The sequence below is a fragment of the Passer montanus genome, unplaced genomic scaffold (genome assembly GCF_014805655.1).
Source record: "Passer montanus isolate IOZ18808 unplaced genomic scaffold, ASM1480565v1 scaffold1, whole genome shotgun sequence".
Taxonomy (NCBI): domain Eukaryota; kingdom Metazoa; phylum Chordata; class Aves; order Passeriformes; family Passeridae; genus Passer; species Passer montanus.
The window spans coordinates 26519457-26539850 of record NW_024356504.1 but is presented as its reverse complement, the minus strand read 5'-3'; the positions used below and the strand labels follow the sequence as shown (position 1 = coordinate 26539850).

At 40.6% G+C, this 20394-nt stretch overlaps 1 protein-coding gene across 4 annotated transcripts in view; it reads right to left on the bottom strand.

Moving 5' to 3' along the window:
* The window catches only part of MBD5 (methyl-CpG binding domain protein 5), a 118986-nt gene that overhangs the window by 66968 nt on the left and 31624 nt on the right, over positions 1-20394 (bottom strand). For all 4 annotated transcript variants that reach the window (XM_039711630.1, XM_039711549.1, XM_039711724.1 and 1 more), the window contains exon 2: positions 8086-8183. The gene's annotated coding sequence lies outside the window, so the exon portion shown is untranslated. The remainder of the gene's footprint in view (positions 1-8085; positions 8184-20394) is intronic.

Sequence of the window (20394 nt, the reverse complement as noted above, 5' to 3'; positions counted from 1 at the left end):
ACACAAATGCCTTGCACAAACTTTTCCCAACTGGCATGGTTTTTCCTTTCTGCAAGAAGTGCAAGAAAAGGCTGAAGCACAAGCACAGCTGAGGGAGGGGCACAAGGAATAATGAACTGCAACAACAAGAAGCAAAAATACAGTCAGGCAGGGTTTAATATGTATAAAACACAGAAAATACCTCAGTCCAGATCACAGAAGGGTTAAAGTTGGAAAAGAATTCTAAGATCATCCAGATGAGAGGCATAAGAGGAGAAATTTTATATAAAAAGCATTTTGTTGCTATTATGGGTAATTAATATGGAAACAGTTTTCTGGGTGCTGTGCTGAGCTCACTGTCAGTCCCAGGCTCTGAAACAAGATCAGGGAGCTGTGAAAGGTGATAGCCTGGGAGCTGCAGGAAGGCTGGGAAAAGTCACTGGCTGCCTTCTGGCTCCTGAAATTCACACAGTCCCTCAGGGGATGGGCTTGGAAGCTCATCCAGTGCCACCCCTGCCATGGGCAGGGACACTTTTCACTGTCCCAGGCTGCTCCAGCCTGGCCTTGGGCACTGCCAGGGATCCAGGGGCAGCCACAGCTGCTCTGGCAATTCCAGCCCTGTCAGGAATTCCCAATTCCCAATGTCCCATCTATCCCTCTGGCAGTGGGAGCCATTCCCTGGATCCTGGCCATCCATCCTTGTCCCCAGTCCCTCTGCAGCTCTCCTGAAGCCCCTTTAGGAACTGGAAAGTCACCCCAGAGCTCTTCCTTATTCTCCCTTGGATGCCTAGAAAAGCAAAAGAATAGGAAATAAAATCCTGCAGGGAGCAGATCCAGAGATGTCAGACACAACCACACAAGCCATGCCCAGTGAGGGCCTCACTGCAATCTTCAGGACAGGTTTCCCAAAAAGTATTCCTGGTTTGAAGGATTTTCTCATGGATGACCCACACTCCCCTCTTCACAAAATACTCAAATATTGATGCTTCAGGTTTATCTTTTCCATGTTTCAGACTCTGTGCTGCTTTGGTGTGCAGTTCTGAGCTTCACATGAAGGGTTGCTGAGCTCTGTGCACAGAGCAGGGACACAAAACAATTCCTGCTCCAGCTGGGCACCAAGGACAAATGATCCCAATCCCAGGCCAGGAGCACAAAGCCCGTGGGCTGCAGAGAGAAAAACAAGCAGGGTGGGACTGCAGGGGCTGCAGCTGGGGTTGGCCACTGCACTGCAATGTGCACATGGAGCAGAGCTGAGCCCAGGGAGAGACCCCGGCAGCGCTCGTGCATTTTGGGGCCATTTGGGTTCATCCTGGGGGCAGCCCTGGCTGGGCTCTGGTGCTGCCCGAGGTGCATCCATGGAGGAGATCCTTGAATCAATCCCTGCTGTATTCTGGAGCTCTGTCCACCCTCTGCTCTGGGTCAGCCTCAAGGCTTCACTATAACTTTGGGCATTAAACCTGGGCTCCCAGTGTGTGTTTTTGCAGGGATCAGGTTTGTGATTCCCATCTCTTGCTCTGGTCTCATCAGCCTGTCCTTATCCCTGTCCCTGCAGCTGCAGCCAGGCTGGTCCTTCCTCATTATAAACCATCTTTAAGTGGAATTTTAGCTCCACATTCCTGCAGCCCAAATCAAAACTATTCATGGAGAATGTGTAATTTTGTATTTTAAATATGTTTCGATGGGACCATCATGATAATCTGAGGGCACTGGCCCTCCTGCAGAAACATCTGTGTCAAAGCAGGGACTTGTCCCCTTCTGTGGTCTATTTTTAAAAACTTCAAATGTATTTTAGATTTTAGATCATCAAGGAAATGCAATTTAAGACTAATCAGAAAAATCAGTTTTATGTATGGACTGGTTCATAATTATAATTTCCAGTGAAAAGGCATTAGAAAAAAGCCTTTTAAGTACTAACAAAGAGAAAAACCAACTGAATTATGGAAAAACATTTGGTGGGAACCCCCAGATTTTATACCCTTGTGCTCAGGAAGGTGCCTGGCTCACCTTTAAACCCTCCCAATCCTTTCCAAGAGGAGACTTTGTAAATGAGCTGGATTTTACAGGACTGCAGGGCTGCAGAACAGGGCCACCCACATGATTTCCTGACATGGAAAAATCAGCCAAATATTGATCATATGGCTTTATTGGATTTAAGTAGCCTGATCATTAGTTTTTATTCACCTGAATCAGGGATTTGCTAACTTGTTTCCCTGGAAGATAAAAGTTTTGTAGTTTCCAGTGAGTTCTGAAGTGCCCTTCACAGGAACAAAGCTCTTTCTCTCCCATCACCAGTTGCCAAGAACTGTTTTCCAAGGATCACAATCAAGTGAGTAATAAATATTAACCTGATCAAGGCATGTGGATATCATTCTGCTACAACACTCAGAGGCAGTTTACTCAGCTTTCTGCACTTGAAGTGGTATTGTAAGGCAGAATGGTGTAAAGAACCCCAGCTGAAGGCTGGCTGTGATGGGGATACATTGAATTCTATACCCTGAGAATACAATATCAACTGAAAGCTGCTCCATGAGAACTTCATGGAACACAAAGAGGATCCTCCAGTCGGAACACCCACGTGTCAGACTATTCCTGAGTGCCATTGTGCCTCCTGTCACCTGCTCATTTGCCTGCAGGATCTGTCCTCTGCAAATGTCACTTGCTGCCACTCAAATGCTGAAATTGTGCTGTAGATAAAAAGAAAACTTAAAGAAAAAAATTTTATATACATATATATATATATAGAGGCCTGAACCAACATAAATGTCTGCACTGGCAAAGGAAGTTTTATACCTAAATAAGAATTAGCAGCATAAATAAATGGTGTTGGAATTATCTTGGGGAGGTTAAATATACATTTTAGTACCTATAATATTTATGATTTTCCTCTGTTGCCTTTTATTGAAGGGGGACCTGTAGTCAGGTTTTGCTGTTCCCTCTTTGGGACAGGAATGAGCCAAGAATTCACTCCTGGAGCTGCTTCCTGAAGAATTATTTATTATCAGATCACACAGAGATTCACCAGTGGACTCCCATTTATGTGGTACAGGAACAAGAGCATTTTGTTTTCTAACACCTAAACAAGAAACTCCTCAAATAGATTCCTGCTGCCATGGAAAATTCCCTGGGATCTGTGTCTGGAACAGCTTTAGTTCCTGGATTAAGGACTGATCAAAAAAGAGGAGATATTTTAACTTTTGATGAGTTTTGCAACAGAAACTTGACTCATCTTCCCTTTCCCTATATCCAGCTGTTTTGCCCCACTCTCAGAACAGCACCAATAAGGTGAGGGTGGAATTGGGCTGGGTTAATGGTTGGACTCTGGGACCTTAAAGGTCTTTTCCAACCCAAATGCTTCCCTGATTCTGAGATGAAACCTCCAAGACATGGGACGAATCCTTTGAAGTGATCCAAACTTAGTTTGGGAGGCTGAGCCAAAGCCAGCTGTGGCAATTACTGCCCCACCTTGGTGAGAATCCTCCCCTCTCAGGAATATTTTTCAGCAACGTGGTAAAAAATAAAAATAACCCTTTTTGTGTGCAGCTCTGGAGGATCACCACAGGTCTGGAAATAAGAGAGGCTCTTTTCTTCAGAAACTTGCTGGGTTTGACTTTAAAAGCATCCCTGGTTTTAATTTCCAAGCATTTCCCTGGACTGGGATCCTTCTAGGAAAAGGCCAGCTGAGAATCTCCAAAATGATGATGCTTTCCTAAAGCATTTCAATACATTTTTCACCATGGTTGTGGCCCTCCACGGATGTGAATTGATAGGGAGGGGGAAAGAAAACAAAACTGAAACACCAAATGAAAAAAGAATCCCTTCACAACCTTTCAGGCCACATTCACGTAAAGAAGATCAACTTTTTTTAGGTTTTCATTAACAGCTACATTTTAAATTTGCTGCCCTTGAGCTTCCTTTTTTTTTTTCTTTTTTCAGAAGGAATTATTAAAACAAAAATCAATGATCTGAGTTTGGTTTGGTACTTCAACAGAAAAGAATAATTTGGTTTATCTTTAGTACTACACTATACATTCTTCTTTTAAATATCATTTATAATTAATAAATAATGACAGGAGCTCTTATCTATTATTTTAAATCAGTAGCCCTTTCAGCAAAAAGATGTGGCTTTTACTTCACAGACATGTCTTGTGATATTTCAGGAAAACCTAAGGACGGAGAGATGTAACATTTTCTAATACCACAGACTGAAATAATCCAAACCCTCAACATTTTCTGGACATATCCCAAGAACCTCAAAACTTTCTGGAGGTATCCAGGTTCCTGGGGTTGTAGGAAGCCAATCTTTAGCTTTGCTAAGAAAAATTAACCCTTAAAAAAATTAAGAGTAACAATTTTGCTATTTTGTTATGAATTCTAAAGAGAGAGGCACTGCAGGACTAAAAAGTTTTGCATTACTTAAACATTTAACTTTGAAATTACAACAAAATCTCTGAGCTTGATTAATTTGGTTACAATAAAAGAAGTGTTGGGAACATTTCCTTTTGTTCAGGGTGCCTGCTGCTCCAATTTTTCAAAATGAAAAGCCTTTGTAGTTGGTTTTATTTACAATATCTGTGCGAGGAAAAATCCAAAACGCCAGCCCATAATTCAGTTTCAGAAGGAGCAGCTGGAAGAGAAATGGGGATCATGGAAAACAAACTTCTTGCAAAAACTTGGCAGAAGTGGTACAAAAATTTCTGCTCAGGCAGAGAACAACTTATCAAATCTATTACATTTCAAATGTACTTTGAAAATTTGGCTCTAAAATGCTCCTAAAAGTTGTGATATTAAAGAGCAACATTAGAAAAATGTCTTTTTTTAAACCCAAATCCTTAAAATAATTTCTGTAGGAAAAAAAATTCAAATGAAGTAGGTTTCCTTTTATTAAATTTAAGAAGGTAGAATTCGTTTATACCTCGCTTTAGAGAGAGCACCTTGGGATTTCACAAACCTCCAAGCCTTTCATATGGAAAGAAGAGAGAGCGAGACAGAAAATTGATTGTTCTCAGAAAAACATCAGGGCTTCAGAAATGGGAAGTGGGCTCCTGCTTTTAATGACAATTCAGGAAAAATAGGCTGAGCAGAAAAGTGCTGGGAGCCAAGGCTGCCTCAGGATAAGCCAAGCCCAAGGCTTGGGAAGGCCAGAGCAGAGCCAGGGCTCTGGGTGCCACAGCTGCAGGGGTGGAATTCTGCACTCAGGAATGGCCCAGAGAGCCTTGGGGCTGGGGATGGCCCAGGGCACTGGATGTGTCTGTCCCTGAGTGCACAGCACCACATTCCTCCCAGCTCCACCTGGCTGAAAAGGATGGAGAGATGCAAACCCCACTCATCCTTCCAGATGTGCAGTCCCGGCTTTCTCTGTTATTAATGCTGGGTTTGCCCCCAACACAAGGAAAACCTGGAGCTCCTGGAGAGCCCAGAGGAGCCAGGAGCTGCTGCAGGGCTGGAGCCCCTCTGAAGCCAGGCTGGGAGAGCTGGGAATGCTCCCCTGGAGAAGGGAAGGCTCCAGGCAGAGCTCAGAGCCCCTGGCAGGGCCTGCAGGGGCTCCAGGAGAGCTGCAGAGGGACTGGGGACAAGGATGGAGGGACAGGAGCCAGGGAATGGCTCCCACTGCCAGAGGGCAGGGATGGGTGGGACATTGGGAATTGGGAATTCCTGGCTGGGCTGGAATTGCCAGAGCAGCTGGGGCTGCCCCTGGATCCCTGGAATGTCCAAGGCCAGGCTGGAACAACCTGGGATAATGGAAGGTGTCCCTGCCATGGAATTGAATGAATTTTAATGTCCCTTCTAACCCAACACAGTGTGGGACTCTCCAAAACCTGCCCCTGGCAGTGCCCAAGGCCAGGCTGGAACAACCTGGGATAATGGAAGGTGTCCCTGCCATGGAACTGGATAAATTTTAATGTCCCTTCTAACCCAAAACAGTGTGGGACTCCAAAACCTGTTGCAAAAAGGTGCAAGAAAGCACAAATTGTGAATTCCAGCTGCAGAGAAAGGAAAATCCTTCCTTCCATTTCTGAGGAAGGAAGGATTGAACAACTAAAGGCAGTGGATTGCTGGTTAAATGACATTTATTTAATGGAAGGGTTTCTATAGAGGAAAATTGCAATGTTATCATATAATTAAAGATAATGCACGAGGTCTGAGTGGGTGAGGCAGGGTCAGGAAGGTTTGGGAGCATTGGACTACACAGGAATGTGGATTCCATCCAGAGAGCCCCTGCTTTTAAAAATAGATCAAATGGAACAGCAGCAGTGGCTGCAATACCTGCACAGCTGTGAGCACTTTAGTGGGGGGAAAAAAAGAGTACAAACTACAAGTTAAGATGCTGAGAATGAGAACTAAATGTTTTCTTGGAGTTCACTGGAGCATCCTGAGGTTTATCCACATGTACATATTAAAACTTTCAGGAAATAACCAGTACAACATGAACCTTAGAGACAAAAGTACTTTCCTGCCCTAGTTTTTCATACAGAAAAAAAGGGTTTTTCAGAACCCAAACAGAGACTTTGATAATTATTCCCCCAAAACATTTGGTTTTCCAAATGGTGTAGATTCCCATTTTAGAACAAATGAAAACATGCAAAGGTCTATCCTGGAAGGGAAGAGTGACAACCAAACAAACCAACCCCTCAATAAGGCAGAGGCATAAATAACCTCTCTCGTCTTTTAAATGGAAAAATCTTCCTTCTGAGGGTCAAAAAAATCCCCAAACTAAGGGAAAATGAAAAGGGAAGAGAACTGCCTTAATTCTTTCCCTTCATTTTCAAAGACTCCATAAATGACACACTTAATTTGTGTGGGCTAACACAGCACTTCCAAGAATTCTCTACTGATGCTGCTTCAAAATAGAGATTATATATGTGTATATATTATATATGTATAGAAAGATCTGTATTATACAGCTTTGCAGAACGAGCCCTTGCCCAGCAGATCCTGATTGGACTAAAAGAAGAAAATTAATTACAAACACTGAACAAAATCAGTTTTAACTGTGCTGCACCAGAGCATCACCTGGGCCTCAGCACCCTAAGAACAGTGGAGGTTGTGCTCCTCAAATTCCCACCTCCTAAGAGCCACCCAAAGTTCAGATTTGAGAATTAAGGAGCTTATCCATGAATTTATCCCTGCCCTGACTCAAGAGCATTTTACAGGCTTCACTTTGAAAAGCCTCAGCTCGAGTTGGTGCCTCCAGAAGTTCAAAACTGAAGCTGGAGCCTCATTTTGGACCTCTCTGCTAAAGCAAAGAAAAGCAAATATGTAAATTCCCAGTGAATTCAAGTGCCCCATTAGGAGCTCAATTATATTCTGAAATGATGTCTTAATTGGTTTGCTCATAGATGAGCTGTACTGCTAACCAAAAATCTACTGCCATAATCAGCACTAAATTTCAGATATTGCCACACATTAAATTAACAGCAGATAATGAGTGGGAAAATTAGCTCTATTTCCATAATAGAAAAAAAAAAAGTCCCATATTACCTATGGTGTTTATAGAGAGTTAGTTTCAAAATAGGAAAAAATGATCCATAAACAAAACTCTCCTGAATATCCTCACATTTATTTGGATCATTTATTGATAATAAATAACACAAGCAGGGAAAATAAATGGCACAGGCCACATCAGATTTGTGCTTTCAATATTTAGTTTAAAGAAATCTAAATTTCTATAGAATTTTTCAAGAGATTTACCCCGTTTTACCCTTTTTGCACCTAATTTTTGTCTTTTTGAGCATAAGCCCCATCCTCAATTACTCTTTAGGTTTTAAGGTAGCGCTGGCTCTTATCAGTACCACAAAAATATTGTAACTGATCTGCAGGTCAAAACACTCATGAGAAAAGAAGAATAAAGAAAAACATTAAGGGCAGGAAAAAAGAGAAGCTAAGGAAGGATAGATATTCCTGTATCTAAAAGGAGGAGAAGAAATTGAGCTCTTTCCATGGATATTTATTATTTTTAACTTCAGAATAAATTAAAATTATTATCAAAAAGGGGTTAAACTTGGCAGAGTGGTCAGACTCCCAAACTTGAGCTGCTGAAAGATTTTGGAGGTCAAAACCAAACTTGTTACTTCGAGATAAATGCATAATGTGGATTATTTGAGTTACCTTTGCTGTCTGAAGGAAACAGATTTCAGAGATCTTGTCTGTAAATGATAAAATCTTCAACAGTGCTGCCTCCAGCCACCACCATCGTCAGCAAGGATCTGCACAACAACACCAGAGCAGAAAATCAGCCAGGAGAGCTAAATACTGCTTGATTTATTTCTTCAAAACAAATTTCATGCAACACGTGAATTTAGGAGCTGCTGTTAAAAATAAACAGTCACTAGGTGGGAAGGGGTTGGTCTGCTTGAGGAATATGATAATTATTCTCCATTAATACATTTAAAAATACACCTAACTTGGGGAATTCATTGTTATACCAAAATAACAACAGCAAGGGTCCCATGAGTTAAAATTTCAATTAAATAAAATTACAAATTAGTATTGAAATCTGACATCTTATAAGCACTAATAGATTATGAAAAGTTAAACCACCTCCCTAGGCTGGAATTAAAGGCAACTTTAAGACAAGGTCACTATAAATGCCAGTTATGATTTCAAAAAATAAAATTACTCAACAACATAACCCCAAAACATAATTTGTTAGTGCTGCTTTCATATCTCAGCAGTTATGGAAAGATAAATATAAAAATTCAATCACTAGAAAGCTCATCAGGCCCAGAAGTTTTTGTCTTGTAAATGATTTTTCTTTTTTACTCAGTCAGGTCCGCTTCGTTTAGACTTTGTAAGAGCATGGAGGAACCCAAGCTGAATCGAAGGAAAAGCCTCCTGAGAAAAATCATCTTTCAAACCAACTTCTGCCACAAACCAGCAAGTTATGGAATCCCTACACGGACACTCTGCTCCTCTAGGGCTCCCAAAAATGCCAAATCCTCCCAGAGGAAACATCTCCCATCAGTGTCTGGAATAAAACTGCTCACAGTTCTGTTCCCTCTCTTTCTCATGGAGACCTGAGAGAGGAATTGGCTGTCCCTGCACCTCCACCCTGCCCAGCTGAGAACGGAGGGATCAGCCTGGGGAAAACATTCCAGACCCAAAATGAGCCAGGGAACTCCTAAACAGCTGCTGGGCAGGCCCTGGAGTGACCCACAGACCGGTGAGGAACTTCCAGATGTGGTTCAAGGTGGGGCTGAGGGGCAGGAGAGGAATGGAAAAGGATTTTTTTTACAATTGAAGGCTCAAGGAAGACCTGGAAGTCAGAAAGTCTCTGTGAAACAGGAGGTGAAAAAGATCTGGTGATGAGCTCAGCATCACTGAACAACCCAGCCCAGGACACAAATGTTGGTGCACTGAGGTCCAAGAACGCCTGGAGGTGCCACCCAGGGCTCTGGTGACAAGGTGGGCACTGCCACAGCTTGGACTCCATGACCTTGGACCTTTTCCAACCCCAAAACCACTAAACCCAAACCTTCAAACCCACACATCGTGCATCCAAAGCCTACAACCCCTCAGAATCAGTGGTAGTTAAGGTTGGAAAAAGCCTCTGAGACCACAAAGTTCAACCAGCACCACTTTCTGACAGCTCTGTTGGCTTCGGTGTCCTTTATTTGACCTCTAACCCAACAAAGTCCAAGGAATAAATAACTGGTGCAGAAGCCCAGGCAGGATCCAACCACTGATTCCTTTAATGAGTTCAGCACAGTTTGGATCCAAAGAGAAAAGCCCACCTGCAAAAAACTGGGAAATGGATTGAGAATTGCAGTGGAAAATGGCATTTTAAAGGAAGAACACATCATATGGAGCAGCTCTGGGATGATGATGAAACATTTCATTGTGCCACTTTAAAGAGATTTTGTTTGGAGTCCCCAAAGTGGTTCTGAGTCCTCCCTTAAAGTGACTTTGTTCACATAATTTGGTGCTGAGGTTTTCTATCAACCTTGCTTCAAACTTCCCATTCAGTTCTTAATCTCCCCAGATTTTTTTTAGTGCCATGAAAAGATCTGTATTTTATTTTTTTCCACTGACAAGTAAATCATTCTCACGTTGCCTTTTGTGTTAATAGATGATATTTTCTATTTTCTTTGTGAACTGCACAGCCACAATCCAGATATTTAAACTCTGCTCCCACTGCAGATGTTATTTCTGATCAGATTTAATCATCACTCTCAAACAGAACAACTGCAATAATTGTAAGGGTATCATTAATTTTGTTCTCAAAACCTCTAAGCCTTCTCCAAGGGCTTGGAGCATCACTGCACTGGGAAGAAATTTCTTCTGTGTTTAACCACATCTTTCAAGGGAAATCTGCTTCATTTCTTGGGACCTGTTCATTTTGCTGAGAGCTTCATTTTTTTCTGAATATGATTTTATGATCATCACCCTAAGACCAGGAGGAGTCACTATGACCTCACCTCCAATTAATGGGAATTTATTGATGGAATTAAATGTTTTCTGTGATTTACAGTGTTGACTCCTCTAAGACATCTGGTACACAAATGAAGGCAGAGAATCCCAGGATGGTTTGGGATGGACGGGACCTTAAAGCCCATCCAGTGGCACCCCTGGGTGCTCCAAGCCCCATCCAACAGCTCCTGTGGATCCTGGACACCCTTTCCTGGTCACCACAGCCCAGGAGTGCCTGGAATTCCTCTGTGCTGCCCTTCAGGTGCTCCCTGTTCTTCTTTTGAAATTTTTTCTCTTTTTCTTCTGTTCTCCGGCGCTTTATTTTGAATGTTGTTCCTCTAAATATCCCAGAGTATGAAGAGTTGGTTCTACAGGATTCTGCATCCTAGTCTGGTGCCAACCCACCAAACATATGTCTCTGCTCAAATGGAAGAAACTGTTTTGATTTCTCTTTTTTTTATGAAATGTCTTCCTGGACTGGGGACAAAACATTTCTTTAGATACAACTCAACATTTAGTGTCTTCTGAGATATGGAATTTCCTATAAATTTTTGTTCATTTATTCCCATGCAACAACTTTGAAGAAGATGAACTGTCTGAATACGTGACAAGAATTATTAAATGTTCAAAAATTCATTACTGAATCAAAATTAATTTAGAAATTCCTGGTTGGGAGGGTGGGCAGGCCCTGGAATGGAATTCCCAGAGCAGCTGGGGCTGCCCCTGGATCCCTGGAAGTGCCCAAGGCCAGGCTGGAGCAGCCTGGGACAGTGGGAGTGTTCCTGCCCATGGCAGGGGTGATGTTGGGTGGGATTTAAAGCCCTTTCCAACCCAACTCATTCCAGGATTCCATGATAATTCTTCAATCTCATGGGTGACAAACGTGCCTGAGCTTCCTAGAGATGTTTAGGAATGAAAAGAAACCCATCAGCTCAGACAGGTGCAAAATCTCCCATCATTTTCTGTTAGATAAGGGAATATTGGGGAAGCACCACCACAGAAACACTCCACAGCCTCTGCAATTTCCATCAGTTGCTGCCTCTGGGAGGTGTTTTTCTTGTTTGTGAGAAAAAATCCTTCCAGTCACATGAAAATTATTCCACAGCAAGATAAATGCACGCAGGAAACAGCAGAATTTTTGATGCATACCACAATATCTGCACACAGAAAAAGATTTCTTTTTCTTTTTCTTTTTTTTTTTTTTAGTGGCAAATGTAAAGCAGCAGCAGATTGGAAAACCCTGCAGGGATCTCTGGATTTTCACACCTGAGGGTGCAGAGCAGGAGCAGGACAGGAGCAGGGCTGGATCCTGCTCCCAGCTCAGAACCCTGCTCAGTTACCAAGGGCACCCCTGGAGAAGAACGAGCAGGAAAACACGAGTGTTCTCCTGTCTTTATTCCACACTCACGCTGGAAAGGCTGCCTCAATCTTTCTTTTAAATGAATAGTTGGGAGTGAGAAATAAATAAAGCAGGTCAGATTGGTTTTGTCAGAGATGAGCAAGGACTAATGAGATCCCATGACAGATGAGTCTGCTCCAGGACTGTCCTAAGGAGGAATTCCACCCTGCTTTTCACTGGTATTTACCATTTCACTGACACCAAGAGAACAGAAATTTCTAACTTTCTTTGGAAAACAAGAAGATATTTGAACTGAAAGTAGGAGAGCCTCACTAATCTTACAGATTTCATGGTATTCTGGGGAAGGGCAGTTTTGGGGATGCTGTGCTGTATTCTGCACCAGGTACTTGTCTCTGTATTTCATATTTTAGTCTAACTCACGTATTATATTTAAGTATTACATGTAATAAGTGTATAGAATTTTAAAAAAAGTGTTTTCTCCATGTAAATAGACAACAGATGCTTTATTTTTTACTACAGGCAAAATCCCAGTGCTACCAAAATTTAATATATAAATATAATAGTGAAGTCTAACTCACATATTATATGTAACTATAATATCTACATAAGTATATAGAATAAAAAAATGTGTTTTCTCTGTGTATATAGACAACAGACACTTCATTTTTTACTACAGGCAAAATCCCAGTGCTACCGAAATTTAATATATAAATTTAATGTTTAAATCTGACATATTATATGTAAGTATTATAGCTACATAAGTATACAGAACAAAAAAAAAAGTGTTTTCTCCATGTAAATAAACAGCAGATACTTCATTTTTTACTACAGGCAAAATCCCAGCACTACTAAAATGTAATATATAAATTTAATATTTAAGTCTAACTCACATATTATATGTAAGTATTATATCTACATAAGTATACAGAACTTTTTAAAGTGTTTTCCCCATGTGTATAGACAACAGATACCTTATTTTTTTACTACAGGCAAAATCCCAGTGCTACCGAAATTTAATATATAAATTTAATGTTTAAATCTGACATATTATATGTAAGTATTATAGCTACATAAGTATACAGAACAAAAAAAAAAGTGTTTTCTCCATGTAAATAAACAGCAGATACTTCATTTTTTACTACAGGCAAAATCCCAGCACTACTAAAATGTAATATATAAATTTAATATTTAAGTCCAACTCACATATTATATGTAAGTATTATATCTACATAAGTATATAGATTTTTTTAAAGTGTTTTCCCCATGTGTATAGACAACAGATACCTTATTTTTTTACTACAGGCAAAATCCCAGTGCTACCAAAATTTAAGATATAAATTTAATATTTAAATCTAACTCACATATTATATGTAAGTATTATATCTACATAAGTATATAGATTTTTTTAAAGTGTTTTCCCCATGTGTATAGACAACAGATACCTTATTTTTTTACTACAGGCAAAATCCCAGTGCTACCAAAATTTAAGATATAAATTTAATATTTAAATCTAACTGACATATTATATGTAAGTATTATAAGTACTTAAGAATACAGAATAAAAAAAGTGTTTTCTCCATGTAAATAGACAACAGATGCTTTATTTTTTACTACAGGCAAAATCCCAGTGCTACCAAAATTTAATATATAAATATAATACTTAAGTCTAACTCATATATAAGATGTAAGTATTATATCTACATAAGTATATAGAATTTTTTAAAGTGTTTCTCCAGGTAAATAGACAACAGATACTTTATTTTTTTACTACAGGCAAAATCCCAGCGCTACCAAAATTTCTGAGAACCAAAATATTTCTGGAAGAAATAAATCCCCCAGCCTTCAAAAAGGCACAAATTCCATGAGAAAGAAATCCCATTTATCTTCCAAATATGAATATTTCCATTTCTTCCCTTCTGCATTACCTCTAAATGCTTTTTCACTCTCTGTTTGAAGCTGAGCAGAGTAAGGAGCACAGAAGAAGCTGGGAGAGCTGGGGGTGAAGAAGGGAGAAGGATCCAGGAGAGCTCAGAGCCCTTCCAGGACCTAAAAGGGCTCCAGGAGAGCTGGAGAGGGACTGGGGACAAGGATGGAGGGACAGGAGCCAGGGAATGGCTCCACTGGGAAAGGGGAGATCTGGGTGGGATTTGGGAAGGAATTCCTGGACTGAGTTCCCTTCCAAGAGTCCTCCTTGCTCTGAGAAATGCAGAGATGGGAAGAATCCCTCATTCATGGAAATTGAACAGGGAAAAGCTCGCTCAGTGCCACGCTAAGAAAATGATCATCCCTGGCAAAGTAGGTCACAAGAGTGAGTAGTTTACTAAATATAAACTTTCTTTGTAGTCAGGCAACCACCGTCAGAGTAACGAGATTTACTCATATTTCACCCAAGTGCTCTTGCACTCAGACTCATTAAAACAACCACCGAGTGACCACTCACACGTCCCTCACCTCTCTGGGGACGCAGCAGCAAGCTCAACAACCTCCAAATAAAAAAAGGATTTTGGCTTTGTATGATTTCTAGGTATAAAAAATCCCTTTGCATCTCCAGTGCTGCTCACCCAAACATCTCCCGTATCCAAAAATACCCTCCCAAGAGTGATTCTCTTCCCAAGTCACGTGGAGGTGACAGAGCCTCACTCCACTCCCACAAAACCCTGGTGGCACAGAGAGTTGTAGTGACCTCCTCAAATCCCCGCTATGCTGGTGACACACTTGGAAGAGAAACACAAAACTCCTGTCAGCAACCCTGTGAAGAGCCAGGCTTCTCCCAAAAATGTGAAACCCAGAAAAATGAATGGAAGGGTGAGAACACTCCCTGTTGTTTATTTTTTTGTGTGTGTTTTGAGGAAGAAAAGAGAATAACATTTTCGCAGCCATGCTAGTATCAGTGTGTTTATAACAGGATGTTCTTCCTCTGCTGTTTGGATGGTTCCAAAAATATTCCCCTCTGGTTTGTGGCAGTGGCTGTCACCCTGACAGCGTTTGCTGCCTCCAGGGCAGGCTGTGTCTGTAACAAATCTGCACAGGCAACTGATGCCACTCTCCCATTTTGCTAAACTTAGAGCTAGAAACTGAAGGGGATGAATTAAACAACTGTGGATGCAAAGCTTTCATTTCTGGATGGTTATTTCCTAGCAGTGCTTGTGTTTAAAACCTGCAAAGATGGTGTAAGTTGGGCTAAAAGTTTTATTTTTGGTGGGTTTTGAGACAACTGCACACTGACATTTACTATTATAAAATAATTAATGCTCCTGTGCTTTCAAACACTGGGTACCAGGAATGATGACATGGAATGAAAACCTGAAAAGAGGACACTTCACTGCAGATAAAACACTGACATCTCTTCAGAGACTTCCTTTTAAACAGGAAAGAAGTGGCAGTGTTGAGCCTCCGTTGTTTGAAGAAATATTCCTCTCCTCCAAAATGAAATTAGAAACATTCAGAAGCCCAAAGTGTTGTAAATTTATGAATGTATCAATCTGTGGTTACGCAGCCAAAAGAAAAAAAAAATGCATCTCTTCAGATACATCTCTTGGTTTATTTTCTGGCTTCTTCCAAGGACAGAAAAGGCAATCAAATGCAACAGAAAAATTGTGTTAATTGGCTGATCTTATGACAATTTCCATTCAACAGTATTTTCCTGTTCTTTTCACTGAATTATAATTATTCAGCATGAAATGCAGAGTTTTATACCACATTTCAAGCAGTTTCTGCCTGGTTTTGGGCACTGCCATGGCTGGGGCTGCCCTGGGGCTGCACTGCTCCCTCCTCTCCTGGATATTTTAATTTATTTAACAGCTACCAGTGTTTAAACAATACATTTTGGTGTCATTGGAACGGTTTCCATGAAATCACAAATATATGTGTTTATTTTTAAGGAAAGAAACCTGAAAGTAAATCTAGAAAAGTATTTATCTGAAATCTGAGAGTAATAATTTTCAGGTTTCAGGGCCCTTTCTCCATTTTAATTTCAATATTCAGCTAAGAACTGTGTCTAATTTCCCAGAGCAAGAAATGTTTTTTGGTCTGTATTTTAACACCTGCAGTTTTACAAAGGATTTCTCTTTTGATGGAACTCCTGGAAACAAATTAATTCATAAGTGCCTCCAAATCCCCCAAGATTTAACAGAGGAATACTTCTTTATATATCAGGGCATGTTCAGCATCAAACTGAAATCTAGGAAAAGACTTAATGTAAAATTAAAATGTTTTTAATCCATGTATCCCACTTTTCCAGGCCTACATTCACACAGACCTATTACTCCACCTGCTTCCCCTTTATCCTCATTTCCTAAGGAACACCCACGGAATATTTAAGTTTAAAGTATGGGTCAGATTTAATATTTTTTCCTTCTCCATTAACATCAGATTTATAGCACTGCCATAATTACAATGCTTTTAAAACAAGCCCGTACACAAATATCAAATTCTGATTGATTGGAATCAGGAACAAGGAATATAATCTTCCAAAAGTTCATTCCTTCCTTTGGCCAAACTTAGATCAGCTGCTCTTTAGCTGATGATTTAGGAGCATCCACAAATGACATCAGGAGCACTTTAGTTACACCAATCTAATTTAATAAAAAATACCTTGAGAGATGATTGTGTTACTAACAGAAAGGAATTTATCTCCCTTTTCAGCTGCCTGTGCAGCTCATACAGATCAGCCCCTGCAAATCACTCCTGGAAACTTCACAACACTCCTTAAATGTAATCATGGACTTTTTCTTAATAGCAATTTTATTTGAAGCCATGCCTGTATTCCTTCCTTGTGAAATAAAGATAAAATCCTATTTCCTCACAGCTCACTGTGCTGCCTGCTGGAAAAGCAGAGGGTTTAGGCACATTAAAGAAAAAGCCTTAATAGGTTTCTGCCCCTCTTTATTTTTTATTAAAATAAGGAAATACATGATTCTGGGTGGACTTCATAGTTGTTTTGTTTTTTTTTTTTTTTCTCAGCAATCTGTGCTTTCCAAAGCTCAGGAAGCCACAAGGATTCCCACTGGCACAAATCCCTGTTTAAGGCACATTCACTCAAAGCTCTGCCTTTCCTCTGCCATTCCTTCTGATATTCCTGCCCTTATCACTTTTGTCTCCATCATTACTCTTTCCATCTTATCTTGACTAAAAAGAGAACCTTCCAGGGGAACTGCCTGCTCCTCTGGGGGCTCAGGGAGGCACCACTATCACTGAGACATCTCCACAACAGCCACATGGACAATTAAACCAGATTCCTTCCTGCCTGCCCGAAATGAGGGCTGGAATTTTTTGGGGAGGGGAGAGAAAATGACCTGGTTAATTTTTCCAGCTATTTCCCTGGAGAGCCACAATTGTCACATCCCTGTTTGTGTCACCAGGAGGAACCACCAGGGCTGTGCTGGCTTCACTCCCTCAGGATCCCCATGGAGCAGGGGATTTGTCTGATTTTTGCCTCTTCCCAGCCTAACTGTGGAAAAGCTGCTTGGAAAAGTGCTGGGTTATGGAATTCGTGGATAACACAGGCTGCTCTCCAAGAAAAGGAAATTTGGAGTGTCTGTGTTGCCATAAAATCTCTTGGGACAGCAAAGAGAGTTTGAGCCCAAAGATAAAACTGTGGTTTAAATTTAAAAGTTTGTCCAAAGTCCTTCATGTTTTAAAATCTTTTAGCTTCTCATGGTTATTTGGGGCAGGTAGAAGACTGGAAATATACATGTGGGAAAAAGAAAAATGCAAAGGTCCAAGTAAAACAAACAACTCCCCCCAAAACCTGAACCTACTGGAGGAGATTTTGTAGAATCCATCTAAATCATCCCTCCCAACAAAAACACACAAAAATCTCTTTTATCTGCTCCATTTCTTTAGCCCACAGAGACACCACCACAAAAAGAGGAGGTGTGGAGAGGGAATAAATGGGCAAGAGGAAGTGGGCAGAACTCTGTCCAACAGTTTGGCTGCTGGAGAAAAAGGCAAATTATCCTTTTCAGGGAGGTGTTGCCAGTTTAACTCCACATTTAAAGCACCAAAGCAATTCTGATCCGCAAGAATTTCATGCCACTGGAGATAATACTAAAAGTTTTCAAGGAAAGGCATCAAAAGCTTAGCCAAGGAGTATCCACATCAAAATAATGATATTGTTCAAAACTTTCAGCTATCTGACCCATTTAAAAGTATAAATTTTTGGGTGGTTTCTTTGCCACCCATAAATAAACACCCTCTTTTTGCTCCTACAGAATGAATCTAATCTCAAATTACTTAATTCCACTGCTGGAATTGTCATCCAGGTCCTTCTCATGGCAAATAAAGCAACAGCATTTACAGGCATTAAAAACAAACTAAAAAAGCAGAACACTCCTATAAAAGTTTCATTTTTCCCATCTTCCTCTATTCATCTCAACCCACTTCAGCTTAGTTTTTACTCTTATGCTTTCCAACTTATCTGAAACTAAATCCTGAACTACCCCAATCTCTCTGTTCCTCCAAAGTCCCTCTGAAAACAGTGAAGGAAATTCTTTACTACAAAAAAGATTTCTTCACTATAAATAGAGTTCCTTACCACGGGGAATTAAACAGCAGAATTCTTTACTCTGGAAAATCAATCCTTCCCTGGGAGGGTGGGCAGCCCTGGCACAGGTGCCCAGAGCAGATGTGGCTGTCCCTGGATCCCTGGCAGTGCCCAGGGCCAGGCTGGACAGGGCTGGGAGCAGCCTGGGACAGTGGGAGGTGTCCATGGGATGGGGTGGGATTTAAGATCCCTCCCAGGAGCCTGTGTGTGGGAATATTTAAATTTGGGAAAGCTGTAAAAGGTAGGCTTCAGAGATAGAACTGTGATTAGAGTTAAGTAGTAGACCTAAGATTTGTTAACAGAGAAATTATATAAGAAGTAGAAAAATAAATACAAATAGAAAACTGGTCTGTGTATCAACGTTTGTTTAGAATAACTCTAAGTTACAGAAAAGTATATTTAGCAAAATATAAAGAAGTTCTAAGCTTAATAATGGAGGTTTGTGTATTGTATTTTAAGGTTTACAAATCTTTTAAGGTTTACAAATTCATCACATCTTTTATATTCCTCATTCTCCTACAATTCAATCGTTTTGAAATTTTGAATTAAGACCTTAAAACCTGTGAGACTTTCTCGAACAATAACTTGTAATTGCTATCAAACATAACTTATGCCCTTTAAACTCACTAAACTTTCACAACATTCAAATTGCTGTGTTGTAATATAACAATACTCAATACAAGCAAAAACAGAACTACAAGTTAAACAGAACTACTGTCAATATGCTTTTGCTTTGTGTGATTGGTGAAAAAACTTTTAAAGCAAGTTGTAACATTAAGTTCTTTGTTTGCTGCTGGTATCTTCCCATTGCCATAACCATGGGATGAGACTGATACTGAAAAATAAACCAGCTCTGTGTTCCTCAGCAGTCCTGTCCTGTCTGTGACTTTACAAGTCCCCCAGGCTGCTCCCTGGAGCTCCGTGGCATCACCACAGCAATCCCAGGGATGCTGAGCTCCACAGCCATGCCTCAAAAATGCAATGCATTCTTTTGTATACCCAGATGAGATTCTTTTACACTGAGTGGTTAAGGTGAAGGAAAGAAACAGGAAGACATGAAAAAAGCAAACAAAACAAAAGAAACATAAAAAAAGAAGGGCCTTTGTCCCAAGACAGTTTTTCCCTTGCCTTCCTTGGAAGAATCATTCCAAAGCCATGAGTGCTGCTGAATGCTCTTCCATGACATTTAGTCTTAATCTTCTCTTTCTCCATTTCACTCTTTATTTCCAGCTCTCCAGCCTGAGCATTTCCCTGTTATCTCCCCTTGTTTACAATGTCAGACCCACGGAGGCTGTCAAACCTTGTCCTGCAATTCCCCTCTCTTCCTCTTTCCATGCCATTATTCCTTAAGAGACCAGACAAAGCACATTCAGGTGTCTTTGATAAATAAGGCAAAGCAGCATTTTAGCCCTGAAGTAGGAATCCTAAATCATGTGGCTGGAATCCCTTGGAGTGAGTGTCCAGGCAGACATGGCCATAAGTCATAAACCAGTTACATCCCTTCCAGGGCATTGCACCGAGCTCCTAAAATGGGATATTTGTGTGTCCAGCACTCACCCTGTGATCTATGAGCCACTGCTACTGAAAATGTAAAAAAAAACCCAGGTATTTTCTGAAATCTCTGATTTTGGTAACCTGTGAACAGCAAATAATGAAAGCAGGAATACCCACTAAATAATCAGATATGAAAATATACATTGGATATCAGCAGGACAAAAATCTCGTATCAAAATCCTCTTCACAGAAAGTCTAAAATGTTTTTTTGCTGTGCAAAGTTAATACAGAATGAAATGGTTTCATAGGAAATCAACCTAGATAAATGTTTATGTGTTTGCAGATAATCCTGCCATCCAAAACCAGTGTGATGGCAAGAAATCCAATGGTTAGATGAAGAAAAAAATAATTAGCACAGAGTAAATGTAACTTTGTGATCGATCAGAAACCGATCCCAGATTTGTGCATTTTCACATTCACCCCTGCTCCTCACCCCTCCCCTGCACTCACACCACCACGAGCTGAGCCTTACACCTGATTTCTTGCTGTACTAATTATAATCTGAATTAACTTTTGCTAATACACTGAGGCCAAAAGGCAGGGCAGAGGT